Raw genomic sequence first — 14118 nt, forward strand, 5'->3', positions numbered from 1 at the left:
TAAATAAGGATGTAGTCCCTAATAACTTCAGTAGCTCCTTCTAAAATATGCTAGTGAAAATTTTGTCTCGATTAGAAAGAAAAACTTTAGGTTGACCATGAAGTTTGTCAACCTGATCTAAGTAAACTTTAGCAACTTCAGTAGCTGTGAAGGGATGAACTAGGGGTAAAAAATGCCCATATTTGGTGAACTTATCAATGATCACCAAAATAGAATTGTATCTATTAGAACTAGGCAAGCCTTCAATAAAGTCTATGGTAATAAACTCCCAAGCTTGTTGTGGAATAAGTAAAGGCTGTAGTAGCCCTGACTGTAGGACATGTTCATTTTTTATTCTTTGACAGACATCACATTGTTGAACATACTGTTTAACCAATGTTTTCATTCCATTCCAATAAAAATATAACTTCTTCCGATGGTAAGTAGCTTGTATCCCAGAGTGTCCCTTTGTGGTGAATCATAAAGTGTAGCAATGAGTTGATCCCTTAATCCACCTGTCTCACCAATATAGACTTTGCCTTTGTATCTTAAGACACCTTTAGTGTAAGACCAAAGTGACATATCTTGATTACCAAGTAGCAGCTTAGGAATTAAATCCTTAGCAAAAGAATCTCCTTCATAACTGTTTTCTACTTCATGTACCTAAGCAGGAATTATTATTGTTGTAGATAATTGATTTATTTCAGAAGTTTTCTCAAACCTCCTTGATAATGCATCACCAGCCTTATTATGTTTTCCTTTGCGAAATTGAATGGAGTAATCGAAACCCAACAGTTTGGTAAGACCTTTCTTTTGAATAGTAGTAGTGAGCTTTTGTTCTAGCAAATGCTTCAAAGACTAATGATCTGTTTTGATTGTAAATGAACTCCCTTCTAGATAATGTCTCCATTTAGAAATAACCATTAGGATAACTAAATATTCCTTCTCATAAATGGATAGATCAACCTGCTTTGGGCCCAAAGCTTTACTGAGGTAAGCAATTAGTCTACCCTCCTGAGATAGGACTGCTCCTATACCTCTGGAACTAGCATCAGTTTCAAAACAAAACCTTTTGTTGAAATCTAGTAGGGCTAACACTAGAGCACGACACATAGACTTTTAAAGGATGCGAAATGATTTTTTTAGCTTTTTCAGTCCAAACAAATTGGTCATTCTTTAGCATTGTAGTGAGGGGTTTACTAATCTCTCAATAAACTTTCGATAATAGCCAGTGAGACCCAAAAACCCACGCAAAGATTTCAAATTTCTTGGAATAGACCACTCCTGAATAGAATCTTGGAGGGATCTGTAGCTACCCCATGTTGAGAAATAGTATAGCCAAGATACTTTACCTCTGTTTGACCAAAAAAAACATTTACTCCTTTTAGTAAAAAGCTGATTTGCCCTTTGAATCTACAAAACAGTTCTTAGTTGCTGTACTATGCAAATCAGAACTTTAAATTAAAAGGTCATCAAAAAATACTAGAACAAATTTTCTAAGGTAATCTCCAAATAGATCATTCATAAGAGCCTGGAAAGTAGGTGGTGCATTAGTTAACCCAAAGGGCATCACCTTAAACTCAAAATGACCATGGTGTGTCCTGAAGGTTGTTTTTGGAATGTCTTCAGGTGTAATCCTGATCTGCCAGTAATCAGATCTTAAATCCAATTTATAAAAATATTTAGCTCCAACTAATTCATCCAAGAGATCATCCACCACATGAATAGGAAACTTGTTCTTGACAGTTAGTGCATTTAACTGTCTATAATCAATACACATTCTCCAGCTGCCATCTTTCTTTTTGACTAACAAACAAGGTGAGGCAAAAGGGCTCTTAATGGTTTGAATGAATGATACAGCTAACATTTCAGCCACTTGTCTCTCAACCTCAGATTTCTGATGGTAAGGCATTCTGTAGGGTCTTACATTGACTGCTTCAGTTCTTGTTTTTAGGGTAATAGAATGATCATGCTTCCTTCTGGGAGGCATTCCAGTAGGTTCTTCAAATACATCCTTATAGTCAGCTAATATTGCATGGATTGCAGGAGGTATGTCAGTGTTACTAACCTCTGCATTTAACATATAAAGTTCCCCCACCAATTCAGGATTGTTTTTCATCAGCTTTTGCATTTTGTTGCCTGAAATCACCTTCATTGCAGCACTGTTCAAGCCCCCTTTTAAGACAATATTTTGATCACCCATTTTAAAGCTAAGAGTCATGTTATTGAAATACATTAATATTGGACTGTATTTCTTCATTCAATCAACTCCAATCACCATATCACTACCTCCAATAGGTAAAACTCTAAAATCATGGACAAAAGTGAAGTCTTGCATTTCCCAACTTAGTTGTTTACTTTTGCTGTACTGTAAAGTTTATCACCATTAGCTACTGTGATTACTAATGGATTAGTTTCCTCTAATTTCAATCCTTCATTGGCCCATCTGTTAGTGACAAATCTATGGGTGCTACCACTATCAATCAAAATACTAAGTGGTTTCCTTTTAATGAATCCTTGGATCCTTAATGTGCTACTTCCAGAATTGTCAGTTATTGCATTAATAGAAATCTCAGGATCATTTTCCTCTGATGGTAGTTTATCAGAAATAGTCTGTACTGCCTGTAATTCATATGATTCTTCCTGCTCATCCATTTCTTCCATTGAATTTAATTGTTTGAATTTGCATTGATGGCCTAGAGTGAACTTATCACCACATTTATAACACATATTATTTACTCTCATATACTCCAACAATTGATGTCTGTTATGGGCTAAACCTTGAGTGTTTTTCAAGGGTGAACTCATGGAGGAATTAGATGGTCTATAACTAGTATTATAGCCTTGCAATACTGGCTTGGAAACACTTTTCAATTTTTTGTTTTCCACTTCCAATGACAACTCATAAAGTTTTGCTTTTCTGGCAGCTTCAGCCACAGTCTTAGGCTCCAAAACTTTTACTTTATGTTTCAGCTCATTCTTAAGGCCACTCAAAAAACTTGAAACAAAATAGTCATCGCCTAATTCATGATTAATTTGAAGAAGGAAGGGTTGAAGTTCCTCAAACTAAGCTTCATACTCCTCTACAGAAGATACTTGAGTTAATTTATTAAACTCATCAATCACATCAATACATCCTTTAGCAGAAAATCTATGACACATATCATAAACAAAGTAATGCCAAGTAACTCGACTCTTCTTCATAATATACCCATCAAACCAGACCTCTGCCTTACCAGTGAAGTACATAGTAGCTACTTCTAACTTTTGAAATTCAGGAACAACAAAAATAGAAAAGTATTTCTCATATTTCCTGACCCAACTCCTAGGATTAGTACCATCAAAGAACTGGAGCTCAATTTTGGGTTTTGGAAAAAAAATGCCAGTATTAGTGTTGTTTGAATGTTTTTCCATAAATGGATGGCCTTTAATAGTCGATTGTTCCCCAGATTCAGTTGCATTTACTCATACTTTCATCTTAAAAACATCATTTGTTTGATTAGGATCCTGCTAAAAAGTAGGTTTTGAAGCTAAAATTCTTGGCTGTCTTGGTTGAAAGGAATACTTTTCATGATCATCAATAACTGTGACTTGCAAAGGCAACTTACTTACTGTTTTAGTCTGAGCTGTTGGTAATGGTTGTTGTTCTGCAGGAGAAGATTGTACAGACTCAGTTCCAGTTTTATGCATCAATCCCAAAAGTTGTTGGAGGATGTTTTTAGTTTCATTTGTTGTTGTCTCCAAAGCCTGTATCATCTGCTCCAAAGCACTCTGTTGTTGAAGCCACCAAGTTGGAACTGGTTCTACTTCAAAGGACTCCGTTGGATCAACAGGAATGACCGGCGGCTGATCATTGTGAGTCATTTGTTAAAATTTTGGGTTTTGGAAAAAATGCCAGTATTAGTGTTGTTTGAATGTTTTTCCATAAATGGATGGCCTTTAATAGTCGATTGTTCCCCAGATTCAGTTGCATTTACTCATACTTTCATCTTAAAAACATCATTTGTTTGATTAGGATCCTGCTAAAAAGTAGGTTTTGAAGCTAAAAAGTAGGTTTTGAAGCTAAAATTCCTAGCTGTCTTGGTTGAAAGGAATACTTTTCATGATCATCGATAACTACGACTTGCAAAGGCAACTTACTTATTGTTTTAGTCTGAGCTGTTGGTAATGGTTGTTGTTCTGCAGGAGAAGATTGTACAGACTCAGTTCCAGTTTTCTCCATCAATCCCAAAAGTTACTGGAGCATGTTTTTAGTTTCATTTGTTGTTGTCTCCAAAGCCTGTATCATCTGCTCCATAACACTCTGTTGTTGAAGCCACCAAGTTGGAACTGGTTCTACTTCAGAGGACTCCGCTGGATCAACAGGAATGACCGGCGGTTGATCATTGTGAGTCATTTGCTGTGTTTTCCTTGTTTTACCCAATTTGAATCTTTTTTGGTACTTTTGGATTAAAATAACCTTGCTCTGAATACCAATTGTTATGGTTGCATATAGGATAAAGAAAGGATTAAAGGAAATAGAGAAGAATATATTGAAAGGAAGAACTTCATAGCATTTTCATTCATAATTTTATTTGTTTTTTTATAACCAGTATATAGTTGAGATTGCTGAGAATTTAGTGCCAGTTGTATTGTCCTTGCATAACAACTAGATTCCCTTAACCGTTTCCTTCTTTGGATTCATTTACAGGCTGTCTGGCTGTTGGGCTCATGCTTCTCCAGTTTGGGCTGGTTCTTCTCTGATCCATAACCATCTGATCCATGCTGCTTCCCTTCAGGTATGTTGTAACATCCCAAATCAGGGTCAGTGACTAAATTGCAAACTTTGAAAGTTTTGTGTTCAATTTAGAAATGAAATTAAAAGTCTCGGGATTTAAGTAAAGAATTTTAATATTGGATTAAATAGAAAAGATATATGAACTAAAGGGGCAAAATGGTCTTTTCATGGGAAATATTTTTATCTTCCCTTTTTGAGTATTATATAAACGTGGGAAATATGAGAGAGTTCCAAACTTCTCTTCTTTATTCTCTTCTTTTCCACCGTGAAGCCATAAGCAAAGGTAAGATCTCTTGTTAGTTGATATTTTGCTGAATTTAGGATTTGGTTATGATTATTGGATGATAATTAAGCTTAAGGAAAGCTTAAATCATCTTAAAAAACAAAGGATGGTGGAATTAGAAGAGATTAAATATTTTGAGTTTTTGAATGAAATCTTGAAATAAAGTTGATAAGTTGAATTTTAAGTTGAATTTGACTTGTCAATAGTTGAATTAAGAGATTTGGAGTGATAGAAAGGAATTTAGAACATGTTGAAATTTGAGTATAATTATTGAATTTCATTAAGAGGAGAGGATTTTGAGAATTAAGATGGGTTAAATGAGTACAAATGGGCTTAAGTATGTGTGTTTGAGTTTAGTATATGAAAGAGGTTGAAATATGAAGTGTTTAAGATGAAATGAAGTAAATTTCGTGTTGAAAATATGATTTATGGGCTAGGGGAATCGATACCCCCTCAAACGAACCAGAAATTCCAGAATCTCATAGGGGAACTGATTCCCCCACAGGAGGGAACCAATTCCCCCTAAAGGAAAATTGTGAATATGGGTTTAATAAGTTCGTTTAAGTTGCTAGTATCCAATTACAAGGTGTAGGTATCTAATGATTGCCTCAAAATGTACATTTATGTAGATTCTGCGCGTAAAGCAATTCTGGAACATTTGGCAAGTAAGATCGATCAAGGGAAAGATAAGAGATTGAAATTGACTAGTGAGGCCAAGGTGAGTGCATACTAGTGACATGTAGTGTTTAATGGAAATAAGACTTGCGATGAGTCTATTTCCTAGAGTAATATGCATGAAGTCATAGACATGATTATGTGTTGGTTATAACTATATGTGATTATATGTATTATATTGATTGTATGTATGCATGACTAAAGATAATGATATGCTTTGTATATGCTATATGATTTATGTAAGACTTTATTATGCAATAATGGAAGAACATGGAATAAGTTATATGATAGAGTCATAAGAAATGAAATGAACATGAGAGAATAAGATAATCAAGTATAAGTCATATGATATGGTATAAGTGATTATACGAGAAATGTTAGGAGACTCTAAGAGAATAGTATGAATTCAAGGGCATAAATAAGGATACATAAGTTATATAGAGAAGATTGATAAATTAAAGGAAACTATGGTTTATGTATTAAAGTGAAGAGCTACAAAGTTTTATTAAAGAGTATTGTGGAAGTCATGAGAAATTGAACTAAATAAATAGATGGTTTATGTGAGTGAAAAGGGAAAATGATATAAAATAAGTGGAAATTATTTATAGGATAGAATGATATTAATTGAATCTGTAATATAAACTTTATAAAGGAGTACTTGGGTAAAATCATTATATGATACAATTATAGAATATTACTATACAAATTATATTAAAATAGTATATATGAGAATATGAGTAAGTTTATAGGTTATTGATAGGACATATAAGAGTATAAATGTATGATAATATGAAAAAGTGAACTAAGTTTAATGATGTTGAACCCTATGAGTAGAAGTTATGTGATTATAAGTAACATGATTATATGATCACAAGATATGATACATGATATGAGATATATGAAAGAGAAAATATATGTTATATGAAATATTATATGACCATGCGATTATATGAAAATGTTCTACGCGTAAGTGAACCATGTGTTTATATGTATACGGGATATGTGATTTATATGACGATGAGCTATGTGAAAGAACTACATGACTATGTGTATATGTGAATGTATGTTAACATAAATATTAATGCCCATGTTATGTGTCATGAGAGCAAGGGGTATAGTTGGCATGCCAAGAGTCGAGGGTCTATGTGGTCCTTCGGGACATATATGTATTCTTTGGAACATGTGTGAAGTCTGGTGAGACACATACTTGATCCTTGGCATATGTATATGATTCTTAAGGAATGATATGTGGTCCTTCGGGACATATATGTATTCTTTGGAACATGTGTGAAGTCTGGTGAGACACATACTTGATCCCTAGTATATGTATATGATTCTTAAGGAATGATATGTGGTCCTTATGGACATTATTATATGGCACTACGGTGCAATTCTACGCGGCACTCCGGTGCAATTCTACGTGGCACTTCGGTGCAATTATACGAGCTGTGGTGACAGCATATTGCACAACCTCTATAGACTCACATATCTATAGTTCTCACATGTGTACATGGGCTTTGAAAAGAGAACATAATTTGATATAATGATATGTGTATTTCTCATGACATGGTAGAAGTGCATATATGTCATTGTGATATGAGATGCTATGCGTTTATGTATTATATGATTATAGAAATTAGTAATGTATTGTGGCATATTAAAATATATATAATATGTTTATATTCATTATATGCTCATATGACGGAGTTGAAGTAATGACAAGGGAATTAGTAAGGATAAACAGGTTAGTGATATGAGAACAATGTATGTGATATATGTATATGATGTGTGATATGAATTGCATGATATGATATATGTGTGATAGGGGTTTTGGTATCTGTTACATAATATACATGAATATATGTTGATGTATATGTAAATGAGTTGTATAATTTGATAGCATAAAACAATCATGCATGATTAGTGGGTATGAATTCCATTAGATGTGTTTTCTTTATGCCTCACTAAGTCATTGACTTAGCGTGTGAGTGTTTCACCCGCAGGTTACCTAAAGTGAATATAGAAGCTGTGAGGAGCAATACAGGTCAGCATCTCCCTTACAAGATTTTAGATCAGAAAATAGATGAGTTAAATGATTTTTGTTATTTTGAATATAGTTGGCATGTACTAATTGATTGAGTTAAATATGCTCTGATCGATTTTGGTTATTGTGGTCAAATTATGTAACTAAACTGCTTTTACTTTAATGAAAGTTTTAAATTTTCTTTGAATTTTGTCAAGAGTCAAAGTTTGAAAAGTCAATGTGACACATCGGACTCGTATTCGGGTCGGGTATGGGTTGGGGGTGTTACATATGTTTCCCGCTTGATCTATGAAATTAAATCTGTCTTCCTCCAAAATCCCTAATTCCATCATTTTCCCCAATTATTTCTCATCTCTTCCTATTTTCGCCTCATGGGTCATGACAGATAATAACAGTAGTTATACCAATGATATATTAACGACTAGTATACAGAGATATTAGGGATAATATAACAATATAATAATTAGATAAAGAAAGAGTTGAGTGAATAGCAGGCAATGGGCGTTGCTTACCTATGTGAAGCTTTGCTTTTCAGAGGGCAGTGTCGGTCGATGACGGTGAGGCAATATTAAGAGGATAATCGGGATTGACGACTGGTTCTTAGAATATTTGGAAGTCCATGACACGAGATGTCTTAGAATGGGGTGAGGCGTGAGGGCGCGGGGGAGTGACAATAACGAAAGATGGAATGGGAGAATCTGAATGACAATGATGAATTTTTCGGAATGGGTTAAACTAGGCTGCGCTATATTATTAAGATAGGGTTTGGGGAAGGGGAAAGTCCCGGGATTTGGGATGGGAGAATAATGGCAATAGAATAAATAAGGGTCGGTTTTGTTGGGGAAAAACATTTTACGGAAAATGTTTTTCCTGTTTTCGTGTGTTTGATTATCTTAAAACAAGAAAGTCAATGAATTTAGCTTACGGTCAACGTAAAACTTATCCCTTTCCACCGTAAAATGACTTACCGTTTGGAAAAGAATAAGTCATTTTCCTTTTCCTCGCTCCACACTGAAAATTCTCGCGATCCAGTAGTCTCTTTCTCACTAGTGAGGCAGACGATCATCTTCTCAGGTATCTCTCTTTTCATCTTCTCCATTTTCATCTTTCCATTTTCATCTTCCTTGACCTCCTTTTAATAGATGTTTCATCTTCCTTGATCTCCATTTTCATTTTCACCAGTTCGGCAGAAATCAGAAACCTTCGATTTGGTTTGATTTTGAATCTGTTTAGGCACGACTGTTGATGATTTGTTTCCACTCTTCGACAAGTACGAGAAGGTCGTCGACATCTTCATTCCCAAAGATCGAAGGTTCTTTCTCTTTTTTCATCTCTTTTTTGGTTGTTCGGAATTTATATAGATAACAATTTTTGTTTTCTTGATGGCAGGACTGGTGATTCATGCGGCTTTGCATTTGTGCGCTATAAGTATGCCGATGAAGCTCAGAAAGCTGTAGATAGGCTAGATGGCACGTTTCTTCCTCTTTTTTTATTTTAGCGCTTTTATATTTATTAAACAGGATAGTGGGTACCCTGCCCTTAGCTTAAAGGAAGAGGATGAAAGTGTTTATTGGAAGTCCAAGGACGATGAGTGGGTTAATTCTAAGGGACCTCAAAATTCAATCTTCTTATTTTTCTATCGGTTTGTCCTACATGCAACTTAATTTTTGCGCCTTTTTTTCCTTGATACTCTTTTAGTCAAAATTGGATACGACTTAGCTAACCTTTCTTGAATATGCAGGTTACAACTATGTTATCATTGGCAGCTACATGTTCATCAGCAGGGGTTATAGTCATGTATGCAAGAGATTTGGACTTCTGCAGGGCTCAAAGCCACCTCCCATGCAGTCAATTTGAAATATCAATAATTTTGGCGTTCATCACATGGATTTTGGTTGCTATGTCATCCCATGTCATGTTCTGGATCTTAGCCTCTTTCTGAAGGATTCGAGGTTCCGATGCTCATAACATATGCCCACATAGTAGTATCTCCCATTTAACATGTAAATGCTTTTTTTTCTTCTTTTGCTTCCCATTCCTTAGTTTTTGACAATTTTGGAAAATTGTGGTTTTGCCTCTTTAAATTAAAGATTTTTCTTTGTGATCTTAACTATTGACAAATGTTTCAACGAAAATGCATATACCGCTGCTTGTATTGTCGTGAAAGCTGCTTGTATTATTACGGTTAGATATTATTGTTGTTTTAATGTGATAAATCCTTTAATTATACATTTTAACACTATTATTATTATTACAATATTATGTATTATTTTTTTTAATGTGGTGTACATTTAATTAAACCTACATAATATTTATAAACTTTTATAATATATTTTTAATAAATTATTAATATTATATCAAATAAACCTACATAATATTAATTATACGTTGAAATTCATTTCTAAAAATATGAATGAATAAGCATCATGAAGATTTTAAACCTAAAATAGTGTATTTATAACACAATCAACATAAATTATTAATATTGTCTAAATACTTAGTTTGATGTACTTATAAAAATACAAATTTTTATAAAAATATAATTATATAAAAAATAAAATGAACCTTTAATAAAACTAAAAGGTAAAGAATAAAAATATATTGAATATGTATGTTTCTTCATTAAAAACAGATTCAGAAAACTGTTTTCAGAAAAATTAACCAAACAATGTAAAATATTTTACAATGTACTATCCAAACACTGGAAAATATTTTTTTATAAATGTAATTCATTTTCCAGATTTCATTTTTCGAAAAATATTTTCAGTGAAACAATCAGACCGTAATTTAAATAAAAAAAAGTATAAAAAGATATTTTAATAAGGGAATTTAAGCGGATGAGCTACGGAGGAAATAAAACAAATTGTTTTGAAGGATAAATCGTGGAGTTAAGCCTTCAACTTCTAATAGTTTTCAATCTTGGCACTAAACTTTTCATTTTCCCAATTTATGACTTTAATTCTAAATTTCCTCTAATTTAATCTATTAGAGTATGAATTTTACTTAAATAATTATAAATTCTTTCTCAAACTTTTAATCCCTAAATTGGAATGTGAGGGTTCGTACCTAAACTGACCCAGCCTCATATTTTTAATTTTAAAATTAAAAAAATTAAAATTATGTTATTTATAAATAAACTATATTATGAAAAATTAAATTATCACGAATAAAACTTATTAGTGACCAATTTGCAATGTCACTAATTCAAATTGGATCGTCACAATAATAAATCGTTACTAACAATTTCATTTTATTAGAGACAATTTTACAATGTCAAAATTTTGTCCAAATGTCATTGAAAGGTTTCCCACCAAAAATTTTTTAAGACAAATTTTGGCAACAAATATATAGTGACGAAATTCAATGACAATTTTTAAAATTGTTATAAAATATATATCGTCAACCACTAAATGTGACAAAAACAAAAAAACATCATGTTTATTGTATATTTTGTGACGTTATATGCAGTGTCATATAAAAATTCCATCATAAATTAAGAAATTTAATGTAGTGAGTGGAGAATTGAAGATTGAATAAATAGATTGGTCAAAATGGTTATTTCATGGTCAAACGGTGTCAGGTCAACGATTAATGTGCCACATTAGTTTTTTGTCACCCACAGTAATTCCAGTTAAAGTCGAGTGTTTGTTTTGTTATAAATCGATAACGTTAGTGATTGTTTTGTTACAAATTGATAACATTAGTGACCAATTTATTACTTTTAAAACTTCAGTGGAAAAAAATTTACTCAAACATTAATGATCATTTGTGTAATTTACCCATCCTTTAATCTATAGAAATATTTTTCTTTTCCATGAAATTCAACCCCAAAGAGGAACAAAACAAACGGCTCTTTCCTTCTTACATCAAAACCCAAAGACCTAACTAGCTTCCTCCTCTTTTCTCAAATCAAAATCCAAGATCAGAGCTCAAAAGAATTCAAATTTCAATTCCCGGAAATTATATTTTACTCTTTGGATTGGAAAAGGAGGGTGTTTTAGAAATGGATGCCGATTCATGGGTTGTTCGTCTACCAATCAGCGATTCAATCACCATCTAGTAAGCTTCTAATATCCCATCTTCTTTTGTACTTCCATTTTGCGGCTAAATACGTAAATATTTTATCTTCTTTTCTCTGTGTATGGTGGAAAATGAAGGAGAAGGTAGTAACCTGATTTAAATTTGTCACCGGAATATGAGATCTTTATGAATATTTTTTGCCTTTAATTATTAATGATTTAATTTGTGAAAATGGGTTCAAAATGCAGATGTGTTTATGGGGTTTGGAGAAATAGATGGAGAAGATGATATAAGAGAGGAATTTTCATGCCCTTTTTGTTCAGAGTATTTCGACATGGTTGGCTTGTGCAGTCACATTGATGATGAACATCCAATTGAGGCTATAAACGGGGTATATCTCTCCGTTTCTTGTTCGAATTCATCATGCCTTGCTATTTATTTATTTGTATAAGTAAGAAGGGTATATTGGTTTCTTATTTTTCACATGATGTTTAAGATTTTTTCAAAGTCGCATAGTTCGCTTAACGGAGTTAAGCTTTGAATTTGATTGGTCGACTAAAAGGAATTGAAAGGGGATTGTTTGTTATGGATTCTGGTAGTTCAAAATTTCAAGCTTTTGCCTGGAAAGCTTAAATGACTCCTTTGATTGTTAAAACATTGATGTTTTGTTATGGATTGAAAATTTGGATGAAATAAGTTTTGAGCTAAGAGCTCAACTGATCTGAAGATGTTTACTGACTCTAAATTATATTTTGTGATGTTGTTTTTGGGTTCGCAGGTATGTCCGATCTGCGAAATGAGGGTGGGGCTGGATATGGTTGCGCATATAGCACTACAACATGGAAATATATTTAAGATATCCTTTTTTATTGAGTTATTATTAATGAATGAATTGTCTTTGGAATTTACTCTCCAAGTTTCATCAATGAGTTCTTTCTTTTTATGTGTCGTATGGTGGGGTAAGACTGTGGGTGTCAATTTCCTTCAAGGGGTATCGATTATTTGTAAGAGGTGTTAATTTACTTCTAATATTTTTTTAAAAAAAATTATGAAGGATTTTTTCTCCCAAAAGAATTTTGGGGTGTCTAGTAACACACATAGCCCAGGTGGCTACGCCCATGTGTGCCATGAATCTTAAAATCATTATTGGAGTCTGCCAAACATGTAGAATTTGGTTGTTGATTCTCTCTTTTACCTGCAAATGTTGTTATCTTTGTTCCTTTTTCTCAACTGCTCGGACCGGAAAGACATTTTAAGTCTATAGGCAAGATGATTCCATCCTTCTCTTCCCCTTTGGTGTAGTAGTAGTAGCATTGCCAGCTTTCTTGGTCACCTTATTATAAGGATTTGCTTTATATGTTTTCATTCTTTAACGAGTCTTTACCTGCATCGCAAGAGGAAACCTCATAAAGGCGGATCTCATTCAAAGCTTTCTCTTCTGAAGAAAGAGCTGCGACAAGGAAACCTACAGGCCCTCTTTGGTGGTTCTTCTTGTACAGTATCTTCATCCAATTCAGCACCTGATCCATTGTTGTCTTCATTTATTTTACCCATGGTTGATGATTTTGTTAGTGATCAACCTCTGTTTTCTACCGAAACAAGCACAACTAAGAAAAGTTCAGACATGAAAAAGGTGGAAAGGTAAGTTTTACTGTGTTTTAAAATCTGATTGCCCCATTTCTACCCCGGCTGCTTGAGGCAGGTGTTATGAATGTATGATATTTTATGTGGTTATTCACTTGCAATCTTACTAATCTTGTCATAGCCTTCTTGTTTGGTATTGCCATCTCAAAGAGTTCTTCTGTATCCTATTGTGGTTTTTGGCTTTACTCATTCTGATTTTTTGTTTCGGTGACAGAACCATCAAGTCGTCTCCCCTTTCGGTCAAGGATCAGGAAGAAAAGGCGAAAAGATGTGAGTTTGCCCAAGGGCTGCTATTGTCAACAATTGTTGACGATATCTTATAAAGCTGCTGCAATTCTGGGCAGAAGCCCCGCATTATTGGGTTCACGGCAAAGAGCATTTGCTGCGCTCGAAATATATGGTCTGTTAAGCTGTTCGTAGTGAATACGTTGATGTATGTATTAAGCAAAATATTGAATAAGGTGTAGCTTTTATGTTACATGTGGAGTTTTAGGTGTTAGGCCTGCCTGATAATATTCCATCTTTAATGATTATATTAGGAACAAGGAAAATAATTGAAATACAAGAGTGACTGGTGTTAAGTTGCTATTTGTCCAACAACATAGAACACAAAACCGATCGACCATATTACATAGAAATTAGGGAAAACTACACGATTAGTATCTCAGGTATCGCTTTTGTTCTGTTTTGATCATC

General features: G+C 33.6%; 1 pseudogene; it reads left to right on the forward strand.

Moving 5' to 3' along the window:
• Nucleotides 1-11607: 11607 nt before the first annotated feature.
• Nucleotides 11608-13932, forward strand: LOC120150299 (annotated as a pseudogene).
• Nucleotides 13933-14118: the final 186 nt, after the last annotated feature.

The sequence above is a fragment of the Hibiscus syriacus genome, unplaced genomic scaffold (genome assembly GCF_006381635.1).
Source record: "Hibiscus syriacus cultivar Baekdansim isolate YM2019G1 unplaced genomic scaffold, ASM638163v2 tig00111022_pilon, whole genome shotgun sequence".
Taxonomy (NCBI): Eukaryota; Viridiplantae; Streptophyta; class Magnoliopsida; order Malvales; family Malvaceae; genus Hibiscus; species Hibiscus syriacus.